Here is a 19,151-nt window from a genome sequence, read left to right as displayed (position 1 = left end):
AACAAAGAGATCATAAAAGAAGATTGGTTTGACCAACTTTGAGTGACATGGAGCCCATGTGGCAGTGAGACACGGATAACCCGCATTGATACCATGATAAAGTAATTTGAGATTCATATTCAAAATCAATTGACAATTGATGGAGTGACACAAACTCTTAAAAACTCATGAGCAATGCTCCATTTTTTTCATGTAGAATCTATATATTCTCAACCATCCCTCCAATAATATGATTAATATTAATGATATATAGTTATACACATATCGGAGAAATAATTGTTCATGCACGAAGTAATAACAAGAACGTGCGCCTAATACCACCTATGTTGAGGAAGGCATGAGACATTGACCAGAGGTACACACTACTAGAAAATTGGCTAATAGCCACCCTCCTTTGGATACACTTTACTAACTGTGCTATTTGAGTAGAGCAAATAACACCCTTTTATATTTTTAGTATCCTTTGCTCTATGGGTACTGATAACCATGACAAAACAAAAAATATAATCAACAAAATAATCTAATACACTTATTAAAGACAAAAATCCGTATTCATTGCTAAATAAAAGACTAAATTAATGCATTATATTAAACATCATATAAGCATCTTATATATACATACGGTTAAGGGTGTGAAGTAACATTATCTAACTACTTATTTCACATTTAATATATTTAAATTTACAAATTAATCATTCCTTCCTTGCAGTTCGTATTGAAAAAAAAAATTAATTAATTTTTTATTTAAAATATTATTAGAGCTTTTTGTATTAATAATTAAATGATTTGTTGGAAATTAACTATCCTATATATCCATCGAATTAATATCTTTGATATTAATAGCGTTTTCTTGTAGATAAGTTGTAGAGAGAGAAAGAGTTTTAATTGAATATGGACAGCAAATACTAATCAAATCCCAAATAATCAGTCTTTAATATCCAATTATGCATCAGATTTATGCAAAATACAGGGATAACCACTGCTCATCTCTTCCTTTACCTCCTTGACTTAAGAGCTTCATTTCCAGTATTGAGTTCTTTCTTCTTTTTTTAATCTATTATGTTTTTACTTACTGAAGTTCTTTTTGTTTTTGTTTTGCAGAAGAGCAAGCCTGACTTCGCTCGTTTTACTCAAAAGGAATTATGAAATCTTCTTCATCAACAGGTATTGAAACAAACTCAAACTCAGTTAACCATGTTTTGCAGAAGAGCAAGCCTGACTTCACTCGTTTTACTCAAAAGGAATTATGGAATCTCCTTCATCAACAGGTATTGAAACAAACTCAAACTCAGTTAACCATCTTCAGATATGAAAAATAACTATAACTAATATTGAGCCGGTTATTCACTTCAAATAGGACTGATCTGTGTTCGATATGCAAAAACATCAGCGATGTTAATATCGAAGTGCAAGACAAGCATCAACAGTGATCCTTGATTAAATATCTTACGATTAAGATTAAGAGGTTTTATGTACGAGGAAAAAATTGAAAGACTTTGTGTTTCAGCTTTTGATCTCTTGTTCGTTGCTATCAGTTTTGGTTGCTCGATCAGGCCTCGACAATAAAAGAAAGGAGAAAAGGGAAGGAGAGGATGTGATTTTCTGGAATTGGCGATTGAAAGCTCTCTGCAGTATATATATACGGATTTTGTGTATTTACACAAAAATACGGTGAATAATATTTGGTAAATATGAAATTAAGACCTCAAAACAAAATCTGGAGACAAGAAATAAAAAAGGAAAAAGAAAAAAAATAAAAAAGGAAGAAGAAAAAGAAAAGACAATTTGTAACAAAAAAATGGAAAAGAAAATAAAACTAATGCAATTTAAAAAAAAGAAAAAGTGTACACACTAAAGCGAAAACAGGAAGAAACCGTAGCCGTCTTTGCACTCGTCCGGCGGCCCTCCGCCTCAGCGTCGTCATTGACCTTGTCGGCGCGTTGTGAGTGCAGCCGAACGGGTCTGATTGTCCGTCCATCGGGGACGGGTCAAAGGTGAGATTGTTCGGCTCTCAATCAGAGTGGATCCGATCTGGATCGCTGGGATTTGAGAGACGTGGCTGAGGAGATCGTGTTTGATGGCTTTTGGTTAGTGGAGCCTGCAATAGAGAATACAATTTTTTATTTCGTGACTGCACCGTATCCAATGAATTTTAAATACGGTTATTCATATTCTCTAGAGCAAAAGATACAGAAAAATAAGAGTGTCCTATGAGGCTTATGCTAATAGTGACAGTTCCAGATTTTTCAGACCCAGAAAACAGAACACCAATTATGGCGAACCATTTTTCTTTTTTTGTTTATTCTGCAAAATGGTGGGGTTTTAGAGAGAGAGAGAGAGAGAGAGAGAGAGAGAGATTGGGATACTGGGGGTTGGGCGGGTTTGGTTTGGATTTGGTTGGGGGCGGGGTGTGTGGTTTCTGAAACGATGATAAGATGTTTTGCAATTTCACGTGAGGTGTGGTTGGTTGGATGAGGGATTCGGTCGAATCAGTCCTCTTCAGGCTCTTCTTCTACGCTCGTGCAAGGCTTGTGGCCGTTGGTTGTTCTAGTATACATACGTACATTACATATTTATTGCTCTCATGTGGTTTTTGGTTTACCGATTCAGCAGCTCCTGAATCCCCCATACCCTTTGGCCTATGGTTTCATTGGCTACTTGGTCTTCGATCTTTTTCATTGGCCTCCCACAGACTTGGTCCGACCATTCAGCTAGCTAGCTACCTCGATTCTCTTCGTCCTTTCTTTCTCATGCTCCTAATTATTTCTGTCAATTTCTACGTATTATAATACGAATGCCACACCAATTATTTCCTATATTATGTATATATTATAGTATGTGAAATTGTAAACATACTGGGGGAAATCGTAAGGTCTTTTAAAATTTTAATAATTAACTTCAACTGGCTAGTACGTTTGGATGATTGAGAGGTAACTTAATATAAATTATTTTTATGATACCAGTCATATTAACAATAAAAATTGAATGATGAGTTCATGTTCAATTATGATCTATGACCATAAATTTGTGGTGCTAATACAGTTTTCTTAATAGAGAGCATTGACATATGTGTTGGGAGATCGATGTCATAAAAGAATGTTAGTTACTAATTACTAGAAGTCCATAATACTCATGTATGCATGTATTACATCGAAGCTATACAGAATATGTTGTATGGAAAAAAGTGAAATTATCAATGATGAAATTGTTAAGTGATGTTTAGTTGACAATAATAATCTTTTAAAAAAGACGCCAAAAAATTAACTTCCATTCTATAATAAAACATACGTAGTATTTTAAATTTGAGCACACACTCCAAAAATTGCTCATGTTTAATCAAGTATTCACTACCAGCTACTACGCCTAAATCAATATGGCAATATTCACATGGGTACATGCATGCCTTTTTATTCTTTTTTTTTTTTTTTTTTCGTGGACTGTTGCTTGTGAATCTCCCTCTAAATGTATAGAATTCAAAATGCATATATATATATATATAGGGGTTGGAGACAAAACAACTTTAGGTGCACAGACAACGGTGCATCTATATCAGTGAATCAATACGTTCCACAAAGCTAGAATTTATTTGAAGGCCAGTTGATCATTTCCAGCAAGTGTAATCTATAAAACAGAAATTGGTTTGATTCTCTATTTTTGCTTATATGATTTTAGGAAATTAAATTTGAAGAGTGCAGAGACGGCAGATAAAGGAAGAATGTGCACGCTACCGAAATTACTTCCCAAGACAAATTCTCCATTCATATAATCAAATAAATCAATGATGGCCAGTCAAGGTGGTAGTCAACACTCAACAATATCCAAAGGAACATTATTAGCTTGAGAACTCATTACAAGCTCATACAATTTAAGTGTTGTTTTGGTTCCCCTTTAAATCTTCAAAACATATGCCCTACGTACAATTTAAACCCTCCCAACTTGCATTTGAAGAGTAACAAATGCAACAACATAGCGGTGGAGTTAGAAGTTTTTTTTTTCTTTTCCTTTTTAGTGCATTCAGATTTATCCTTACTCGATAATTGGGTAACAAAATATTTGCAAAACTTTTTTATGCATGTTTATCACAATGTGTTTGTGTAATTTTTACCTTCATAATGACATGCGTCGTCAAAGTGATAATTGAGAAAAATTGTCATTAAAAGCTACTGCAATTCATTGGTTCAGCCGTATGTTTTTATATCTGGATCGAAAAATAGAGAGTGAATATGCAGTTAAGCTTCAGATGCTTCAACCACCGAGAGTGGATTGAAGTTTTTTTTTTTAAAAAAAAATTTGTGACAAAGTCTTTTACAGTAAAACATTCACTTTAAAATAAAGTTCTCATTTTTCATCAAACTAGGAAAATGAATTCTCGTTTAGTTGGGAAGACCTTGTGATAGTGCATGCACAACTATAATGCATCTACCTTAAAAAAATCCTAACTCGGTAGTATTATCTTACATACACGACCATCAACCATTGCCCACCAAAATTTATTGGTAAAAAAGATGACCATAAAAGAACGTCAAATTGATTGTACGAATAGTGTAATCTTCTATAGTAAATTGAAGTGCATGTGGGATGTTTGTTTACCAATTAATAATATAGAAGCACAGCAGGGACCAGATAGAGAGAGTCCAAAAGGCAATTATACATGCAAGAAAATAGACTTACATAGCTAAGTAGCTAACCCATAGCTAGCTCAGTCAGAAGTGAGCAAGCAGTTGTCTGGGTTTCAGTTCCTTCTTTTCTTCCATTCGATAATCGGCCACAGACCCAATAATGACAGTACTGAAGCCACTTCCAAATAACAAGTGAAAGTTGCTTCCTACAGTAGTAACATTTACACAGTACGTACCCATTTTTAGCTGGCTATGAATGACCGAGTGAAATAACCCAAGGAATAGGGTTCCTGTGACTGTGTGGTCACTAGCGACCTCTCTCTCTCTCTCTCTCGTACTTAATTGCAGTTTTTGTTTCTGGTTATGTATTTCTGCCCAAATAGTCATTCTACATTTTAGTACCTCATATTCTAAATATCATATCCTATCCAAAGCGGAGCTCCGCTTTGAAATTAACGTGTGAAGTTCGAGTTTTCGGTTATTTTTCGGTCGCATATCCACATCTCGACCGTTCAGTTTTTAGGTACTACTGTATAGATCATCTCTGCAAATTTTCAGCCAAATTGATGATCGTTAAGGCATCTAACTCGTTTAAACCAATGGACGGACTGAATCTGTCAACCTGAACCGTACTAGCTTTAAGGCACTTATCACTGCCTTAACGATCATCATTTTGGCTGAAAATTTGCAGAGACGATCTATACACTAGTACCTAAAAACTAAACGGTCGAGATGTGGATATGCGACCGAAAAGTGACCGAAAACTAGAACTTCACACATTAATTTTCAAAGCGGAGCTCCGCTCTGAATAGGATCTGTTCTAAATAGATTACTTTGTTACCTCAACTTAATTGTCTTAATACTTATGCAAAACATCTATACACACCATTAATAACACCGTTTAGGCCTGGCAATTCAGCCCATGACCCGTTAACCGCCCGCTAAAAACCCATCTATTTCCGCCCAATAACTTAATGTGTTAATGGGCTGCCAACCCGTTAACAACCCGTTAATTAACGGGCGGAAACGTGCTGCCCAACGGAACCCATCGAGCCCGGTTAGAAAGGAAAAAACTAATGGAAGAAAGAGGAGAAGCTAACAAACGTGCTCACACAACATAACTCACAACCTCACTCCTCTAGTTCTCTTGCATCGCTCAGTCCTGATTACAAAGAACTGAACTCATCGCTGCAACTCTCCGGCCAGCCGACTGCTCCGGCCTTTTCATCTTTCCGATCTCACCCTCTCATATCTCTCAGGTACCATTCTCCTCCTACCGTAAGACTTCGAATTCTTGATGGATGTGGATAGTAGGGAGGAGGATTAGGAATCGGTGTATTTGGGACTTTGGGTTATTCATCTTGGTTTCTTGTATAATGCTTTTGTGGGTTATATGTATGCTTGGTGTCTCCGCTTGCTATATGTATGCCCAGATTTTTCTTGTAAATTTTTGTTCTTTTGTATTCATTTTTGTTTAATGCTTTGTTGGTTGCTGATGAAATGTTTGAAAGAGCTTTATTCTCTCTGTTTTGGTTAATGGTGCTGCACTGCTATTTGTTTAATGGAATTAGAGGAAGTTGGAATGTTAAATTGTTAGTGTGGAATGTATATGAATGTGATTAGTTTGTTGGTTATCAGGCATTCTGCATTATTGTAACAAATGTTAATTATATGAAATGGGTTTAGTCCTAATCTACTTTCTGAGGCTAAGATTGTGATTAGTTAGAATTGAGAGGATCACAACGACTGTCTTTACTAATTCACTTGTTCATTATTCTGTCTAGCTGCTAGTAATTGATACATTCCTTTTGAACTTCTCGTTGTTATAGATAAAAAGTTGGTTGTGAACAGAAAGTGGCATTATTATTAAGGGGATTATTAATAGTCATATGTATATCAATCTGCTTCCTGCTTTCTCCTCCTTGCTTTCTGATTTTTTTTGGTGATTGTGTTCAGACAATTAATAAGCTAATGGAAGAAAGAGGATAAGCTATGGCAGAAAGCGGACATGGAACGAGTAGAAGAAGAAATGATCAGGCTAGAGGTGTTCCGGTTAGAAAGCGAAAGAAGACTTCTCGGTGTTTGAATTTGTAATATCTTAGTTTCACATAACATTGGATTTAACCTAGTATAAGGATTGTGAGCTTAATATGTATTAACTTTTGATAGTTCGATTTAATGATTTTCTTTGAATTTGTTGATTTTCAAAGCAACAATGAAAAAGAGTTTTAATGGGTAACGGGTTGGAAAAGGGTTTAAAAAATAAAAAATAAAAACATAAATAATTTTTTAGAAGAGTTTTAATAGATAATGGATGTGAAAAGAGTTTAAAAAATGAAAAAAAAAAAAAAAATCAATTTTTATGTTAGGGGGTCTTAACGGGTTTTAATGGTAAATTTATTGTTAACAGTTTTAGTGGGTAATTGATTAGAAAAGAATTTTAAAATTAAAAAAAAAAAACCTTAGCGGTCTTAACGGGTTCCAACGGGTAACCCGTGAACCCATCGGGCTCAACCCGTTATAACCCGTTATCTTAACGGGTTATAACGGGTTGAGCCCGTTAAGACCGCCAACCCGTTAAGTCCGCCCGCAACCCGCCCGTGACCGCCCAGTTGCCAGGCCTAACACCGTTAACTCAAGTGTCATGTTTCTGTCATGGATATTTTTGTCTATTTATATTTTCCCACCAAAAATTCCATAGGAGATTATCTAATTTCCTTTCTTTCTGAAAAATAAAATCTATCATCAAGGAAAATATTATATTTGAGTTTATGGAAGATCAATCTAAGTTATTGTACTGTAAATTTTGACTTATTGCCATGATGCCAGGAAATAGAATAATTAAAATGAGTAGAGGTGAGAGATTTATTGTTTTTCAACCTGCTAATCCACGAATGGAGATCGAGTGGCCCGGATGAGATTAGATTGTCTGCTAGCTTTATTAATTGTTGATTCAATATCATCTTATCTTAACTCTTCAAGTGTAATTTATTGGGTAGATGCTGGTTTTCTATCAAGTTCTAGGCTTTGAGTCTTTCTCTTTTAATTGAAGAACTCTTTAGACAAAAAAGGAAAAACAATTGTTCAATTCATTATTCATAATTAATCAATTTCAATACCAATCATAGTAGATCGTCTAGTAGAGTTGTAGAAGTTGTTGTAGTTATTTATTTACTCTTTAAATATAGATCCATGGTTGTTTAGTTTCTTTGGCACTGAAGAAAGATGCAGCAATTTTTTTTTTTTTTTTTTTTTTGAATAAAGGGCTGGTGCAGCTGCCCTCAAGCCTTGATTAATGAAACAGTCGAATACAAGGGGGGGACATTGAGCCTAAACCCCTGATTACAATAGGCACTTAGAGTACATCCTGAAATAATATCATGAAACTCTACTAAACACTTGTATTCCAACAGGCACATACTAGCAAAGAACGCGCTCCAGACGGCTCTATTTGCTTCGCAGCGGTGACACAACGGAAAGATAACTCGATCTGCAACTTGAATACAGCATAGCATAATTTCCATAATCACAGCTTTCCCACCATGTTGCCATTGAAAAATATATCCAGTGACACTTAGTCTCACCCTGCCACTAGGAGGTAGCGACCATTTGACGAAGCAAGGAACTTGCCGCCTACCTAGAGCAGACAAGGTACTTTGAGTGCACCCACAGGCAAAAGGCCCGACTAGCTCTACACAACATATGCAGAGACTTATTACTCGCAATAAAACTAAACAACATAAAAGAATAAAAACTATAAAGAAAACAGTAGCCTGGTTTGAGCCCAAGTAGAGGGCCCAAGCCCAAGCCCTAGAAGCAAGGAGAGCCCAGCCAACATGCCAAGCCCAACCCAGCTCTGGTACAGCCCCGCCGAGAAGCCGCAGCACCTGTCGCAGCACCACCTGCAAAGACGCCACCCGCCGCCGCCTGTCAACCCAGTCGCCACCAGCCCAGCCATCCTCCATCTCGAGATCGGATCTGGAAACAACGATAATGCCAACCCAGATCCGCCAAGAACCCTTCGACACCACCCTCGCAGCAACCCAGAACCCGACCCAACCGGTGCCAAAACCCAGCGACGGCGTCCTCAGCAACCAACCACTCCGACCAGAACTAGATCTTCGCCCAACAGTGACCATGAGCTCCTCCTCCACCTTCCTCAATTCGCGGCGGCCCAGGTCGAACCCCCTACACATGAGGACACCACTACCTCCACCATCGTAGGCAGAACAACACATCCCGTCCGACGACAGAGCCCCTAGGGCACGCCGCCGGACGGAGAAAGGGGACTTTTATCGAAACCCTAGAGAGAGACTGAGAGGTTTTCCCCTACTTTAATTATAAAATGACTTTATCTGGTTATCTGGTGCAATTTTTTTTTTTTTTAATAAAAGTAAATGTGAATTAACGGAGTGAGTTTTTGTTAACTGGCAAATTTCATGAGATTTTTGGTGGGAAAACATAAATGGACGAAAATACTTACGGTACTTGAGTTAACGGTATTATTAACGGCGTGTATGAATGCTATGCATAAGTAATAAGTTGAGGTATTAAAGGATATATTTAAAAAATGAGGTAACAAAGAGTACGCTTTAGATTGAAATATTTGTGACATTTTTCCCTTTATGTGGATAGAAAGAGAAAGCTCAAGAGAGGAAGAAGAAGAAACAGACTCAGCTTTTGGCAGAGTGATGGAACGCCTCGCTCCACCGTGACTTTCTCCCAAGAACGGTGTCGGGTTTTCGTATCTGCTTACTACACATGGCGGGACTCGGGAGGAGCCCCACTCCGATCGATAATGTTAAAGCTTGTGGTGGTGAATCTCTGATCGTTGTATGATTATTGTTTTACTTGCTTTTGACTCTTTCTGGGTTTTGACTGTCTGCTTTCCGCTTTTGTTTCACACTTTCACCTCCTTCGAATTCTTTCGATATTAATCACTGACATGACTGCATAACACTGTCATGTCAAAATTTAGGTTTAAAATTGGTAAATAACACAGCCAGGGTTTGAAACCTTAAAGCACATACATAATGATAAATCCACCCACCACAGCACCACAATCAAATCATCGATCCTTCACCTACAGTTAATTTTATTTTCCTGTCTATTTTTACTACATTAATTATGAATCTCTTAACAATTTTGATTTTAACACACTCTTTTATTTATCTTCACCACTTAAACTTAGCCAATATTATGTAAATACGTAATACACAATAAATATCTATCTTCAAGTGACATTATTTAAGAAGCAGTTGCAAACAATCTAGTTTTACATATATGTATGTTGTTGAAGTTTTATTACTTTGTTTACCATGGATCTAAGTAGTTTGTCTCTTCATATTATACATATATTGAAAGGTGAGTTCACTGTTACTACTGTTCATCAAAGGGAGGAAAAGGCGATTTTACCCTTACTGTTCGTGGAGAATATCAAGCTGGTCTTCTATAAACCGTGAATAAAGAAAACGCCTTGATTTGGTAGTGGATTCGGGAACCTTCGCAAAAACAAAAAAAAGAATCACCGACTGAAAGAGAGAGCGAGAGAGAGAGAGAGAGAGAGAGAGAGTTCGGTTCTGCTGTGTTTCTTCGTCTCGCTTAGATTGATAGTGAGGGAGGTTGTTGATCGGCATAGACAGGTCTCAATTTTCGTTTGTTTCCAGCTTGGAGGCATAAAAGGTAACTGCTTGATGTTAATTTTTGGGTCAATTTTGTTGGGTACGGTTTTTTGGGATTATTCGATTTAGGGTTTTGTGTAAAATTTCATCAGCATGAGCTTTGTTTCTCAGATTGTATCGGAATTGCAAAGCTCTGATTTTTGGTGTGGGTGGAGGCTTTTAATTAGGTGTGTTCTTCGTTCTTTCTTTTGTTAAAGGATCACCGAATTTCATATTTCATATATATAGATCTGTATCTATGAATCCGTCAAGAGTAATTTTTTTTTTGCTTTCTGCCCATGCAGAATTGGAGCAGAATTGGAGTCAGGGGAAGAGTAACATTTGGGTCTAGGCTTTGATCAGGTAGCAACTATACTTATCTAATTGGGTGTGATTTTTTTTTTCCTTCTCTTCTTGCAGAACTGGACAATAACTTTATAGGATTGTGGTGCTCTTTTGTAACAATATCTCTCTATTTGAAGCTATGATGAAATTCAGCTTTGTTTTTTATTCTCTGCCACTGTGTTTCAGTTATATTGAGCTATTGGATTTTGTGTTTTATCGTTGTTGTGATTGTCGGAGGTTTGGTTAGAAGCTGAGTTTTTTTCGTGCAGTCTGAGTTACTGTTGTGATTTTGCCCTATATTTGTTGTGATCCATTCGAGTTACTCTTCTAAATTAATTTCATGATTTTCATCATCTATATTTGTTGTGATCCATTCGAGTTACTGTTCATTCATGGGGAAAAAGACGATTTTGCCTCATTTGACATTTTTTTACGGCTCTGCCACTGCCTCTTTTTTCTTCTCTCTTCCTCCCTTCTGCCTCCCAGACCGAGTTTTTTCCTCTCTCTTCCCCCCTCTGCCTCCTAAACCGAACAGCAGCAGCTGCGTGAGGTAATGAATTCCTTGCTACGTTTTGGTTGTTTTTGCTTCTCCACTTCGTTGTTTGGTTAGCTTGGTTTAATATAGCTTGAGAAATTTGATTTGGGTTTGTGAAAGAATAAAGATTGATTCTTTTCTTATGTAAATTGAGGGAATTGATGGGAATTTGAAGAAATGGATTTTAAAGTTTGCTAGAGCACAGAGCAGATCTCAGCCATCACTATTCACTAATTAGGTAGCTGTGAAGGGATTTGCATAAGAACTTTCAAGCAGGATTGAGCTCCCATCTCCTTTAATCCGGGTTGGAAAGTGATTGGAACAGCAAGTAGTGCTTAAAAGAAGAGACTTGCAGAAAGTAGAGTTTCACTCATTTTTCTTTTTATACTTTGCGTTTCACGGCTTGACTTTGTGTTCTCTTTATTTGCTTAATGAGATTTAGATATATTTTAATGCCTGTATTCATGTATTAAAGTAGTGCTAGCAGAGTCATGTGGCAGTTACGATTACTTTATTCATTTTATTTCCTGTTCTTTTCATGTTCCTAGACATTTTTGTTTTTTATTTTTTGACTTTTCTTTCTCCTTTGGCTTTTGTTTCTGATTAGATTCAGTTTGTCTTCAAGTTAGATTTTATGCGCAAGGGTATCTGATTGATTGCAGATAGAGGTTTTACTCTTCTTCTTTTTTTGTGTTGGAAGGTGAGTTGTTTATTTGAGAGGTTTGGATGATACCGGTATTGCTTTGTGTTTTTTTTTTTTGGATTTGGAGCTTATTGTGAAATTGTCTGATAGATAGTCTAGCACACCCATTTCGATCAGCTTCTTACTTCTCAATTTGAGAGAGAAACATTGCGGGGTAGAGAGAGAGAGAGAGAGAGAGAGAGAGCTTAAAGGAAGAGACTTGCAGAAAGTAGAAGCTCACTCATTCTCCTTTTTACACATTGCGATTCACGGCTTCACTTTTTCTTCTCTTTATTTGTTTAATGGGATTTAGATTTGTTTCCGAACTTAGGGAGATATATTTTAATGCCTGCATCCATGTATTAAAGTAGTTGTAGCAGTTACGTGGCAGTTAGGACTACTTTATAATGGGATTTAATTTTATGTCCTGTTCTTTTCATATTCCTAAACATTTTTATTTTTTATTTTTTGACTTCTCTTTCTTCTTTGGCTTTTGTTTCTGATTAGATTCAGTTTGTCTTCAAGTTAGATTTTATGCACAAGGGTGTGCACGTGATTCTCCTGCCGCTGTTCCTTTGCGTATTGTTTGGGATTATTTCAGTATTGTATTCTTCTTTAGGTATGTTCATTTTATTGAATTTGGTTGGAATTGATATAAAGTTGGTATTGTTGTATAGATATTCACTGTTAATATTAATAAAGATTGATTGTTGTTGTCAAGATTCCATCTTACCTGAGTTGTTATGCATTTAGAGTTACTGCTTTGTATGTTTTTTGTATTGTGATCATGTTTTCTGGATTCTGATCATAGAAACTGAAGGCTTGCTTTGTTTTTTTTATTATTATTAATGAAATTATATAATGTAGCATTGTAGCAGCAGTGTGATCCAGGGTGTTTTTTTTTTTTATCTTTTATTTTTTCCTTCTTGAAAGTGAAGGAAATGTTTATGATCTTTCCTTCCTCCCGGTCTCAGTTGAATCAACTCTTATCCTGTTTTCTGTTTGATTAATTGCTATTCATGTTTTGAGTTCGTCGTTTTGTTTTTACACTTTAAACCGCCTAAATGCAACAACACATAAATAGTCTGCTTTAATCTGCAAATGGTCTCAATACTCACAGTAAAGGAAGCTACTGTTTCTTTTGCGAAAAGTCAAATTTGGTATTTGATTCAATGGTATATTTATTTAGGCAATTTACACATACTTTCTTCCAGGGTTTTGGGCTGGATTCAGTTTTTGTTCTTCTGAGATTAGATCTGTGTTTTGTTTTATGCTTTCTTCTGATTGATTGCCATTTAAAGTTTGTATTCAGTTGTTAGTGTTTAAGACACAGTTGATTTTTTCTGGCCTAGGAAATATAGAAATTGCAGTTAACCCACATTGCATTCCCGATGGTGTCGTCGCAATTGCAAAGAACAGTTTTCATCAGAATCAATTTGCATTTCTTTTTCTTTTTTTCTGTGTTCCTGCAATCTAAGTACATTTAGACTGTTATGAGGAATTTATATTGTATTCTTCTTCAGGTATGTTCATTTTATTGAATTTGGTTGGAATTGATATAAAGTTGGTATTGTTGTATAGATATTCACTGTTAATATTAATAAAGATTGATTGTTGTTCTGATATGGGGAGGAAGGGAACGAGTTTGGGTGGTGGGTACGAATGATTTTCTGAGTCTTAACTCTTAACTATTTATAATCTTCTGAAAATTGGAGCTACGAAGGTTCAACTTCTCTGTTTGATTAGTGAAAATTGGAGCTATGAATATATTTGTCTTTGCTTTCTTATTATCATGTGTTATGGATTTTCAGTTTCTCCTGAAAAGATTTTAGTTTTATGATTAGTAATTAATCTTTTTCTCTTTCAATATGTTTTAAAATAATAAGGTTGATTTTGATACAGAGTGGGGGTTGATTGGTTCGATTAGGTTTTGGGTGTCCACTATTTGATTCGAAAGTTTGGTTTTTCTGAGGAATTTGTATTTTGATTGATTGCAGATAGAGGTTTTTCTCTTCTTCTTTTCTGTGTTGGAAGTGTAGTGCCTGCCTGCCTTTGTCTTTCTCCGTCTGGAAGGTGAGTTGTTTATTTGAGAGGTTTGGATGAAAATTCCTCATAACAGTCTTAATGTACTTAGATTGCAGTGTTTATTATGATTTGAAGTGAATCTAAAATTCCTCTTCGTGTTTTGGGTCCCTCCTTTGCTTTTACACTTTAAAGCCCTTGCTGCCTAAATTCAACAACACATAAATAGTCTGCTTATGTCTATAGATGGTCTCAATACTCAAAGTAAAGGAAGATACTGTTTGTTTTGGTAAAAGTCAAATTTGGTATTCAAATCGATGGTATATTTATCATGTTTATTATGATCATCATTGTTGTACATGTTTATAAAATGATAAATCCTTGGTTTAACAGACAACTTTGTTTGATGCCACTGATATAGACGTAATCCAGGATTCACTTGGTTGGAAATGAAATTTGTTAATATGATTGTGGAAATAAAGTTTGATTGAAATCGGTAAGGTTCTAAAGTTTGATTGAAATCAGTAAGGTTCGAAAGTTTGAAGCTGTAGTAGAAAGGAAAAGAAGAGGGATTGAAATCGGTAAGGTTCTAAAGTTTGAAGCTTTCATTTGGTTAGATTTTGGGGGTTGCGTTTTTGTTGTTTTTTGCTGGAATTGGGTTTTGGGTTTGATTTGTTGTTTGGTTGTCTTTCGCAGTTCTAAATATTGTTCACTTAAATATCTAGGAAAGAAGAATAAGGATTGAAATCGGTAAGATTCCAGAATTTGAAGCTTTGATTTGATAATTTTGTCGCGCGATTGTCACGGTCAATTGTACTTGGATCTCAATATTGTGTTATTATGGGTTTTTGGTTTGATCTGTTGTTTGGTTGTCTTCCGCAGTCCTAAATATTGTTCATTGGAATATTTGGGTGTTTTTTCTCTGTTGAATCACCTTTCGTTCTTATAATGTCATATTTTTGGTATGTTGGGTTTTGAGAAATAAGATAGCTACAAAGAAAGTACACAGTTTATTGATCATATTTGGTATGCTGCGTTTTGATCCTCAAGGATTAGACTTTGCAAATGGAAGTGGAGATTATTGCTTTTACCGTTTTTTCTTTCTTTATTTGTTTTTAGGTATTAAAAATGTAATTTATTGTTTTTATGTAGTTTAGACTGGAAAGTTGTATATGGTGGGATATTAAGCTTCTGTATCATTGTTGCTGTATTTATTTGACGTAAAATTTGGGTTTTTGTGATCAAAAGATTAGTTATTATATCAATGCTTTATGATACTACTTGCATTAAGTGGAGGTTTTTTGGCCAGATCACCTTAGTGACTTAGTCATGCTCAATTTTGTGGTGTACTGATGAAAATACCGTTATTGTTTGGTGGCAGACGAACAGATGAATTAGCTAGATTTTGACCGGAAACCGGAAACCTCACTGTGAGTGACTAAATATCTTATACTTCAGCTTCAGCTTTCTTTGTCCATATAATATATGTCTGGGATTTAAAGCCAATTAACTTGAAACAGACCATGTTGACAGTAGATTGCACGTTGGATTCCACACAAATTTGATATCCGGAACCAGTTTCTATATAAACGGTGCTTTAAGATGAACACCTACCGTCTCTAATCCATCTTCTGTCTAATATACAATATTCATAAGCATCCCTAGGCTAATTAAAAGCTCTATACATGTATGAATGCATCTTCAGTTTAATTAAAATTAAAAGTCCCCGTGATTCTTCCTTAATGATCAGCTAATTTCGTACCATTAAACTGTTAATTATTGTGCTTCAACGTCTAACTAATGTAAAAATAGAGGCATGGTGTTCAATTGCAGCAAAGTAGTATACTCCCCTCATTTGCCAGTAACTAATGTTCTGTTGTGTTTTATCATTGCACTGTTTCTAATTACCAATCGCACAAATGTCCAAGGATGTGGTGCTTTTCCGACTATAAACTCTGATCTTTTTCTTTTTTCAATCAAATTACTTTTCCTTGATACAGAAGCTTCTGCAGAACTGTGGTTAATTGAACTTTAGTTGTTTATCTGCATTTGCTTTTCAATCCACATATAATCGCGTCATTCCATTCATGTTCCCCTTACCTTCTTCTCTAAACTATTTTACTTCTATGAATAAGAAACGTTAACCTCAAATATAATAATGCTATTCTTACTAATTCTTCAAATATTTTGCAGGACTGTACACACAACTCCATCCATTCAAGACAAAACTCCATCAACAGCTATTTCAGGAGCATACTTCAATTCAATTTGTGCATTGTAATACAAAATTTTGGCCAAAATGTACCTCACTTCAGAACATAATTTCAATAAAAACAATTCCTCTGGAATTTTTCCCTGCGTGTCTTACATAAAAATTTCTGGTATCTAATTCTATAATATTAACAACATTACCATCCATTCAAGCAATTACTCTCTTCAACATTATCTAAGTGAAAGATAATGAACTAAAATGAAATAGAGTATTTGATTACAAAAAAGAAATGCAAACATTTGGATCTATAATGCAAACATTTGGCTCTATAGATATACCATCTACAAAATAATCATGTGAGCGCGTCACAATTTATATTAGGCCCACTAGCTTTTAGCTTCATAATAATCTCTAGTTTTTTTTTTTTTTGAAGTAAGAGGAAGCATAATCAGATTGATAACTGATAATAGAAATCTATCAATCTCCTCTTTCACTTGACAAACAAGGTAATTATAGAAGAAAGAAGAAGAAAAAGGTACTATATATATGGATATGTCATATGTATATATGTCTCCACTACCTAAGTTCAAACAGAATATATCTGCATTCTATGGGCTTCATTTGTGCATGCATCAATTATGCTACTGCTTCATTTGTGCATGCATCAATTATGCTACTGGGTATTAAAAATTTCTGTCATCATTTGATTGAGGATAGCTAGATTTCTTTTGTCCTTGGAGGCATACTATATCAATTATCAGTGAGCTGGTAGTTCAATATCTTTACATTATCAACCCATAAAGCATATGGATATATTGGAGTAAACAAAACAGAGAAAGGAGCTTTAGCGGTGGAAAATTGCTTCTCCAGAATCTGGATGCAGTCAGTTAAAGTTTCATTGTTCTCACGGTGTGCAACATTGTGATTCTTGATAGAGATTTTGATTCAAAGTGAGAGGCTTTGTGAAGGACTATCCTGCCTGTAAAGACTAGGAGAATAAATGTAAAGGCTGTTAAGAGTCTTAGAGATGGTACTTTACCTTTGAGTTAACTCTTAAAAATTTTATATTGGCTTTAGTGGGCGGTTTATGTGGTTTTAGTAAGCTCCACACAAACATGATAAACGTGTTGACCTCTTGTTGCTTTTGGATTTAAAAAAGAGAGAGTAAATACTACTAAAAAGTGTAGAACACTGAGTTAATATTTAAATTGGGAAAATGATCATTTACTCAATATTAGCTTAAAAATTGCCCACTTACCCAAACACTCTAAGAGATTATTTCCCTAATACCCAATTAAGTATTTTTTTATTCTTTTTTATTTATTTTTGGAACAATTTTGCCCTCTCATTCTTTGTCACTTAGTGAGAGAAGTCATCGGAGACCTTACCGGACTCCGGTGACCAGTGGTCGGCCGGGGACTCCGGCGACCAGTCACCAGAATCCCGAATCCGGTCACCGGACTAGTGACCGAATTCCTGCGTCTGAATTTATTGCCCCCTAATAATACCCAGTAACCATATTATTGCCCCCAAGAATCATATTATTGCCCTCCAATAATCATATTATTGCCCTCAAGTAAATTGCATAAACTCTCAAAACCAAAATGAATACACTACAGACACAATTGATCAATTTATATGTTCAATTGTACACGTAATTTTTTTTTCCTTCCTCATTCTCGGAGCTCACAGTATACAAAAAAAAAAAAAAGTGCTCTGGGCACCCACCGGAGTGTGAGGCCGGCTGGTTTCCTCCAGAAGCGCTTCCTCCACCAGCAGCAAAACCCCCATTTCCTCAACCCTAGCCTCCCCCCCCCCCCCGGCCCCGCCACTCGCCGCAGCAGCAACCCTAACGCCCCTCCTCCTCCTCCGCCGGACGACGACAACGAGCGCGCCAAGAAGAAGCACAAGCTCATCCTCGGAATCAAACACCAACAGCACAATCGCAAACCAACATTGTCGCCGTTCAATTCTGGCCCCTACGGCTCCGATTCCAATGCCAACGACGACGATCCGGACAAGATCGGATCCAAACATACGATGATCATCGACCTCTGATTGATTGTTTTGATTTTTTGTTCTCCGTGTGAAAACCGGCACACCAGAGAGAGAGAGAGAGAGAGAGAGAAACTGGAGGTGGAGATCGGGGAGAGAGAGAGAGAGAGAGTCTGAGAGATGAGTTTCAATTTAATTAATAGGGGCAAAATTGTCTGTAGATGTTAGAGTGGGTAAATGGGGTTAAAAAACTCTTAGTCGAGTAAGTGAGCAATTTTTAAGCTGAAATTGGGTAAGTGGTCACGGCCCCTTAATATTTTCATATAGTTATTTTATATTCATATTCTTATATTTATAAACATCTATGAAGTAATTGCATATTAATACATCATGATTTTTTAGAAGCGTTAATTGTACGTCTAAAATATTGATCAATTTATAAGTTATAACCTAGGTGAGGTGACGATTGTTTTACACTAAAAGAGGTACGATTCTCTAACAAATGTTTTGCATCAAAACAACTGAATATCTTCTTCTTCTTGTCATAAAAAAAAAATATCTGCTCGTGAAGTTCATATCAGAAGTTTTAAGTCTTGAGACTTTGAGAGACATTGGTTTATTCTTTTGCTTGATTAAAATTGTATGGGCCGCTATTATACATGGGCTTGTATTGAGTGGCGACCTTTCTGCCCACATTTCGTAGGCGTAATAGATATACTACTATGAGATATACTACTATGGGCTTTCATAGAATCAGTCATCATAAAGTACTAGAAAATATGTCCGCGCTTTGCTGCGGAATTTATTGTTACGAATGTGGAAGAGAGTAATTGCTTGAATGGATGGTAATGTTGTTAATATTATAGAATTAGATACCAGAAATTTTTATGTAAGGCACGCAGGGAAAAATTCCAGAGGAATTGTTTTTATTGAAATTATGTTCTGAAGTGAGGTACATTTTGGCCAAAATTTTGTATTACAATGCACAAATTGAATTGAAGTATGCTCCTGAAATAGCTGTTGATGGAGTTTTGTCTTGAATGGATGGAGTTGTGTGTACAGTCCTGCAAAATATTTGAAG

The 19,151-nt window shown here is 36.0% G+C and overlaps 1 long non-coding RNA gene across 17 annotated transcripts; it reads left to right on the top strand.

Moving 5' to 3' along the window:
• The first annotated feature begins 9,981 nt into the window (after positions 1-9,981).
• On the top strand, positions 9,982-16,219 carry LOC133717605 (uncharacterized). 17 transcript variants are annotated; one of them, XR_009849852.1, is made up of 10 exons: positions 9,984-10,301; positions 10,412-10,467; positions 10,585-11,517; positions 11,767-11,859; positions 12,349-12,460; positions 13,839-13,914; positions 14,389-14,444; positions 14,560-14,613; positions 15,245-15,293; positions 16,057-16,219. It is a non-coding gene; the product is annotated as an uncharacterized LOC133717605 (long non-coding RNA). The 17 variants fall into 17 exon arrangements; XR_009849868.1 differs by having other exon boundaries at positions 9,982-10,301; positions 10,585-10,642; positions 11,111-11,517; positions 13,839-14,613; XR_009849833.1 differs by having other exon boundaries at positions 9,983-10,301; positions 14,285-14,613.
• Positions 16,220-19,151: the final 2,932 nt, after the last annotated feature.

Source organism: Rosa rugosa, chromosome 1 (genome assembly GCF_958449725.1).
Source record: "Rosa rugosa chromosome 1, drRosRugo1.1, whole genome shotgun sequence".
NCBI classification, from domain to species: domain Eukaryota; kingdom Viridiplantae; phylum Streptophyta; class Magnoliopsida; order Rosales; family Rosaceae; genus Rosa; species Rosa rugosa.
The sequence above is the reverse complement of the archived record's forward strand: the minus strand, read 5'-3'. Positions and strand labels throughout refer to the sequence as shown.